The sequence below is a fragment of the Oncorhynchus keta genome, unplaced genomic scaffold, assembly GCF_023373465.1.
Source record: "Oncorhynchus keta strain PuntledgeMale-10-30-2019 unplaced genomic scaffold, Oket_V2 Un_contig_3942_pilon_pilon, whole genome shotgun sequence".
In the NCBI taxonomy this organism is placed as follows: Eukaryota; Metazoa; Chordata; class Actinopteri; order Salmoniformes; family Salmonidae; genus Oncorhynchus; species Oncorhynchus keta.
The window spans coordinates 133484-141364 of record NW_026287517.1 but is presented as its reverse complement, the minus strand read 5'-3'; positions in this window follow the sequence as shown (position 1 = coordinate 141364).

Below are 7881 nucleotides of genomic sequence, written 5' to 3'. Positions count from 1 at the left end.
GCTCTCCAAGCCATAAGACTGCTGAACAACTAATCAAATGGCCACCGGACTATTACATTGACCCCCCCACCCCCCCTCCATTTGATTTGAACACTGCTGCTACTCGCTGTTTATCATCTATGCATAGTCACTTCACCCCTACCTACATGTACAAATGACCTCAACTAGCCTGTACCCCTGCACACTAACTCGGTACTAGTACCCCCTGTATATAGCCTCCACACTAACTCGGTACTAGTACCCCCTGTATATAGCCTCCACACTAACTCGGTACTAGTACCCCCTGTATATAGCCTCCACACTAACTCGGTACTAGTACCCCCTGTATATAGCCTCCACACTAACTCGGTACTAGTACCCCCTGTATATAGCCTCGTTATTTTGTTATTGTGTTACTTTTTATAATTTTTTACTTTAGTTTTTTTGTAAATATTTTCTTAACTCTTCTTGAACTGCACTGTTGGCTGTGGGCTTGTAAGTAAGCATTTCACGGTAAGGTTGTTGTATTCGTCGCATGTGACAAATAAAGTTTGATTTGAAATGGCACCCTATTCCCTACATAGTGCATTACGTTTGACCAATCCTGAGGTAAAAAGAAGGGAGACAGACATGCTAGTCTTTAATCCTGAGGTAAAAAGAAAAGAGACAGACATGCTAGTCTTTAATCCAGGGGTAAAAAGAAAAGAGACAGAAATGCTAGTCTTTAATCCAGAGGTAAAAAGAAAAGAGACAGACATGCTAGTCTTTAATCCTGAGGTAAAAAGAAAAGAGACAGACATGCTAGTCTTTAATCCAGGGGTAAAAAGAAAAGAGACAGACATGCTAGTCTTTAATCCTGAGGTAAAAAGAAAAGAGACAGAAATGCTAGTCTTTAATCCAGAGGTAAAAAGAAAAGAGACAGACATGCTAGTCTTTAATCCTGAGGTAAAAAGAAAAGAGACAGACATGCTAGTCTTTAATCCAGGGGTAAAAGAAAAGAGACAGACATGCTAGTCTTTAATCCTGGGGTAAAAGAAAAGAGACAGACATGCTAGTCTTTAATCCAGGGGTAAAAGAAGAGAGACAGACATGTTAGTCTTTAATCCTAAAAGAAAGAGACAGACATGCTAGTCTTTAATCCTGGTAAAAAGTAGACATGTAAGCCAGGGGTAAAAAGAAAAGAGACAGACACACTAATCCTGGGTAAAAGAACCCCAGACATGCTAGTCTTTAATCCTGGTAAAAGAAAGAGACAGACATGTTCTTTAATGTTATTAAAAAGTGCTAGTCTTTAATCCATAAAAGAAGAAGACATGAGAGGGGTAAAAAGAAAAGAGACAGACATGCTAGTCTTTAATCCAGGGGTAAAAAGAAGAGAGACAGACATTTTTTAATCCAGGGTAAATATTGCTTCTTTAACTCCTTAAAAGAAAAGAGACAGACATGCTGGTCTTTAATCCAGGGGTAAAAGTAAGTAAGAGACATGCTAGTCTTTAATCCAGGGGTAAAAAGAAAAGAGACAGACATGCTAGTCTTTAATCCTGGGGTAAAAAGTGACAAATAAAGTTTGAATTTAAAAGAAATGGCAGACATGCTAGTCTTTAATCCTAAAAGAAAAGACAGCATTAGTCTTTTGACCAGACATCCTGAGGGGTAAAAGAAAAGAGACAGACATGCTAGTCTTTAATCCTGGGGTAAAAAGAAAAGAGACAGACATGCTAGTCTTTAATCCAGGGGTAAAAAGAAAAGAGACAGACATGCTAGTCTTTAATCCAGGGGTAAAAAGAAAAGAGACAGACATGCTAGTCTTTAATCCTGGGGTAAAAAGAAAAGAGACAGACATGCTAGTCTTTAATCCAGGGGTAAAAAGAAAAGAGACAGACATGCTAGTCTTTAATCCTGGGGTAAAAAGAAAAGAGACAGACATGCTAGTCTTTAATCCTGGGGTAAAAAGAAAAGAGACAGACATGCTAGTCTTTAATCCAGGGGTAAAAAGAAAAGAGACAGACATGCTAGTCTTTAATCCTGGGGTAAAAAGAAAAGAGACAGACATGCTAGTCTTTAATCCAGGGGTAAAAAGAAAAGAGACAGACATGCTAGTCTTTAATCCAGGGGTAAAAAGAAAAGAGACAGACATGCTAGTCTTTAATCCTGGGGTAAAAAGAAGAGAGACAGACATGCTAGTCTTTAATCCAGGGGTAAAAAGAAAAGAGACAGACATGCTAGTCTTTAATCCTGGGGTAAAAAGAAGAGACAGACATGCTAGTCTTTAATCCAGGGGTAAAAAGAAGAGAGACATGTTAGTCTTTAATCCAGGGGTAAAAGAAAAGAGACAGACATGCTGGTCTTTAATCCAGGGGTAAAAAGAAGAGAGACAGACATGCTAGTCTTTAATCCAGGGGTAAAAAGAAAAGAGACAGACATGCTAGTCTTTAATCCAGGGGTAAAAGAAAAGAGACAGACATGCTAGTCTTTAATCCAAAAAGACAGACATGCTAGTCTTTAATCCAGGGGTAAAAAGAAAAGACAGACATGCTAGTCTTTAATCCTGGGGTAAAAAGAAAAGAGACAGACATGATAGTCTTTAATCCTGGGGTAAAAAGAAAAGAGACAGACATGCTAGTCTTTAATCCAGGGGTAAAAAGAAAAGACAGACATGCTAGTCTTTAATCCAGGGGTAAAAAGAAAAGACAGACATGATAGTCTTTAATCCTGGGGTAAAAAGAAAAGAGACAGACATGCTAATCTTTAATCCTGGGGTAAAAATAAAAGACAGACATGCTAGTCTTTAATCCTGGGGTAAAAAGAAAAGACAGACATGATAGTCTTTAATCCAGGGGTAAAAAAAAGTACCACATCGGCTGGTCCGGGCTGGGTGTTGTCTGCCCAGCCATTGTGACAGACATGCTAATCTTTAATTTCTTTGTACATGTGAAATTTTGTTAATGGGCAAAACGGAACAGAATGATGCTAGATCTTTAATCCAAACAAAAACCAATGATTGTAAAATTAAACAAACCATACAAATGCACAGACAAACAATGAGTGAAGAATCTAGTCTTTAATCCTTCATGTCTAAAACAATTCCACTCTGTTTGTTACATAAAGAAAGAGATTTTTTACATCAAACAAAAACCAATGATTGTAAAATTAAACAAACCATACAACTATTCTGTGAAGAATTAGACAGACATGCTGACATCTTTTGTTAAAAAAGTAACCTGGTCTCAGAGCATTCTGTATAATTCTGTATGTAAAAAGTTAATCTTAGACATGCCCTAACGCAGAATCTTTAATTTTCCACAGGAACAAAAGACAAAACACATGACAGACTAAAATGCTTTTTCTTGGAATTTCAACTAATTTTGTGCTTCAGTTGAACTTCCCATTGGGATGAGAACTCCCAAACTGGCATTCTATCAGCAGACAACACTCTGCCATGCTAGCTCTGTTCTCCATCATTCTATCAGCAGACAACACTGACTGATGTGTAAATTCTATCAGCAGACAACACTCTGACTGAGTGTACACTGTTCTCCATCATTCTATCAGCAGACAGCGGACTGATGTAAGCTACTGTTCTCCATCATTCTATCAGCAGACAGCGCTCTGACTGATGTGTAGCTACTGTTCTCCATCATTCTATCAGCAGACAGCACTCTGACTGATGTGTAGCTACTGTTCTCCATCATTCTATCAGCAGACAGCACTCTGACTGATGTGTAGCTACTTTTCTACTATCCTTTAGTGGTGTAGCCAGCTTACTTTTCTCCTGTAAAATACAAGATTAACTTTAAGAAAAACATGAAGAAATGTAGCTGGTTACATTCTTTCTATGATAAACATTCAAAAAAAGACCTTGCTTTTTCATTGTAAGCTAATTTACTTGTGTGGCTGCCAGCCAAATAGTGTTGCATTTCTGTTGTCATCTGATGACAATGAAGCTGTTTTCTGCCGAATGTGTTGCACTAATGTATTTTCTGTGAAGGAAAACTATAGTTGCACGTACCTGATCACTCTGTTGAAGCAAAAAAACACAGTTGACTTTCAAAATAAAACACAACCCCTGTCAATACACAGCTGGACTCACCTGCTCCAGCGTTCTCCCGCTATTTATAAACAAACACGTGACTGGCTCAACTGTTCTGGAGACCATGGAGACCAGTGCCTCTCAACTTATAAAGTCTGCTTGTGCCAAGTTAGAATTACAAGGCCCAACCTGGCGGCAACCTGCCAACCTGAGGAATAGGTGTGAAACATGTGTGTTTTACTCTGGGAATAAAACTGAGCATCAGGTGCTAGTTCACCTTCTCAAGGCTAACTCAACTCCCTGGCTGTACCATCAAGAGGCACTATTAGGCAGAGGGATTGAGGCAGGCATGGAGAGACCTCCAAAGCTAGGGGAGTGGAGAGCTCTCCCATTCCAGTGCACTGATAACAAACACTGCTTCCCACACAGCCTAGACTCTCCTCTCTCATCGTTCCGTTGACTCACTCTCCCACATTAATCTCCTTGTACTTCCTCAACTCTGTCAGAAACAATATGGCCTCCTCTCCGATGAGGGCTGTCGATGTGGGCGTCCAGCTTATTCACAATGCAGAGACATCTTGTTCTACCCAGACATGAATTACTGGAAAGATGTGGACGGATGATGACATCATTGTGAATTAGTGATTATGTTTGTGAGCAGGAGGTCATGCAGAGAGAATATGATTTACCTAACTCCGGCTCTGTGTGTTGTGGGGATTGGGGAACACATTTTTCCCCCAATTTGTTTTAGCCAGTAAGGATGCACCACAGGTAGCTCGGGTGCCAGTCTAAGAAATGTTCCCTCTGAAAGGGGTCTGAAAAATACATCTCAGGCCTGCACCAGGCTGCACCACAGGTGTCTCTTAAAACAAAAATTGACAACTGAAAATAACATCATATTTTTTGGGAGATTAGAGGCTCTGTCTGACTAGACAACAACAACAACAGCAGCACCATCATGTTCTGGGTCTGAATAAACATCAGAACACACGTTACCGTTACCCCTGCAAGGTAACATCCTCCCATCCACAGCAAATGCAAAGGGATCTGTTCAAAGCAGTCTGCAGCCAAGGGGCGGCTGCTCCTCTCCAGACACAATGGGTAGATGATTGTCTGCAGACTGTGGGACGTCAAGGAGTCCATGAGAGGGAAACGATGGGGAGAAAGTAAAGATGAGAGGAGAACCCACAGCTCGTGACGAGGACCAAAAGACCCCTCAAAAGCTTCTACCCCAAACCATAAAACTGCTGAACAATTAATCAAATTAAATTTACATTGACCCCCCTTCCCTTTTCGTACACTGCTGCTTCTCGCTGTTTATTATCTATGCATAGTCACTTCACCCCCACCTACATATACAAATTACCTCAACTAACCTGTGCCCCCTACACTGACTCGGTACCGGTGCCCCTGTATATAGCTCATTATTCATATTGTGTTACTTTTTATTTTACTTTTTATTTTAGTCTACTCAGTCAATATTTTCTTAACTCTTCTTGAACTGCACTGTTGGTTAAGGGCTTGTCAGTAAGCATTTCACGGTAAAGTCTACACTCGTTGTATTCCGCACATGTGACAAATAAAGTTTGATTTGATATCATTTGAGAGGAGGAGAGGAGAACCCACAGCTAGTGATGAGAGGAGGAGAGGAGAACCCACAGCTAGTGATGAGAGGAGGAGAGGAGAACCCACAGCTAGTGATGAGAGGAGGAGAGGAGAACCCACAGCTAGTGATGAGAGGAGGAGAGGAGAACCCACAGCTAGTGATGAGAGGAGGAGAGGAGAACCCACAGCTAGTGATGAGAGGAGGAGAGGAGAACCCACAGCTAGTGATGAGAGGAGGAGAGGAGAACCCACAGCTAGTGATGAGAGGAGGAGAGGAGAACCCACAGCTAGTGATGAGAGGAGGAGAGGAGAACCCACAGCTAGTGATGAGAGGAGGAGAGGAGGAGAGGAGAACCCACAGCTAGTGATGAGAGGAGGAGGGAGAACCCACAGCTAGTGATGAGAGGAGGAGAGGAGAACCCACAGCTAGTGATGAGAGGAGGAAAGGAGAACCCACAGCTAGTGATGAGAGGAGGAGAGGAGAACCCACAGCTAGTGATGAGAGGAGGAGAGGAGAACCCACAGCTAGTGATGAGAGGAGGAGAGGAGAACCCACAGCTAGTGATGAGAGGAGGAGAGGAGAACCCACAGCTAGTGATGAGAGGAGGAGAGGAGAACCCACAGCTAGTGATGAGAGGATGAGAGGAGAACCCACAGCTAGTGATGAGAGGAGGAGAGGAGAACCCACAGCTAGTGATGAGTTCTCCCGCTGAAAGAAGGAGACGAGATACAGGAAGTGGAAATTCATAAAGAGCAGAGTTGGGGGCTTTCACTGCATCACTACAGGGTAGAACTGGGAGTTATCACTGCATCACTACAGGGTACAACTGGGGGTTATCACTGCATCACTACAGGGTAGACCTGGGGGTTATCATTACATCACTACCGGGTATAGCTGGGGGTTATTACTGCATCACTACAGGGTAGAACTGGGAGTTATCACTGCATCACTACAGGGTAGACCTGAGGGTTATCATTACATCACTACAGGGTATAGCTGGGGGTTATTACTGCATCACTACAGGGTAGAACTGGGAGTTATCACTGCATCACTACAGGGTATAACTGGGGGTTACCACTGCATCACTGCAGGGTAGAGCTGGGGTTATCACTGCATCACTACAGGGTAGATCTGGGGGTTATTACTGCATCACTACAGGGTATAACTGAACTGGGGGTTATCATTACATCACTACAGGGTATAACTGGGGGTTTTCACTGCATCACTGCAGGGTAGAGCTGGGGTTATCACTGCATCACTACAGGGTAAAGCTGGGGACTTTCACTGCATCACTACAGGGTAGAGCTGTGGGTTATCACTGCATCACTACAGGACAGAGCTGGGGTTATCACTGCATCACTACAGGGTAGAACTGGGGGTTATCATTACATCACTACAGGGTTGAGCTGGGGGTTATCATTACATCACTACAGGGTAGAACTGGGGGTTATCACTGCATCACTACAGGGTAGAACTGGAAGTTATCACTGCATCACTACAGGGTAGCACTGGGGGTTATCATTACATCACTGCAGGGTTGAGCTGGGGGTTATCACTGCATCACTACAGGGGAAATAGATTGGCCTCCTCCTAGCATGTTTCCACCTTTGGGGACCCAGGACAGAGTCAAATGATGAGGGAGGAAGGGAGCAGTCAGGCTGTTGGTTGGTTGTCAGCGTGAGAAAAAGCTACGTGGATCAATGGTTGGACAATGTCATGAACCCTACTACCCAGTCACTGTATCCTGGTGGCCAGATCTGCTTTAGCCAACTCCTCTGTTTGTCACAGCAACACACTCAAAAGAGGAGGTTGGCTAAAGCACAAACAGATCTGGCAACAAGGCTAACTGCATGAAGGATAACTGTTGGGAAACAGGGCCATGCCTCCCAATATGCCTGCCAATACACACACACACATTTAGGGAAAAAAGTATTTGATCCCCTGCTGATTTTGTACGTTTTCCCACCGACAAAGAAATTATCAGTCTATAATTGAAATGGCAGGTTTATTTGAACAGCGAGAGACAGAATAACAAAAAAATCCTGAAAAACGCATGTGAAAAATGTTATAAATTGATTTGCATTTTAATGAGGGAAATGAGGGATTTTGTCCCACTCCTCTTTGCAGATCTTCTCAAAGTCATTAAGTTTTCGAGGCTGACGTTTGACAACTCAAACCTTCAGCTCCCTCCACATATTTTCTATGGGATTAAGGTCTAGAGACTGGCTAGGCCACTCCAGGACCTTAATGTGCTTCTTCTTGAGCC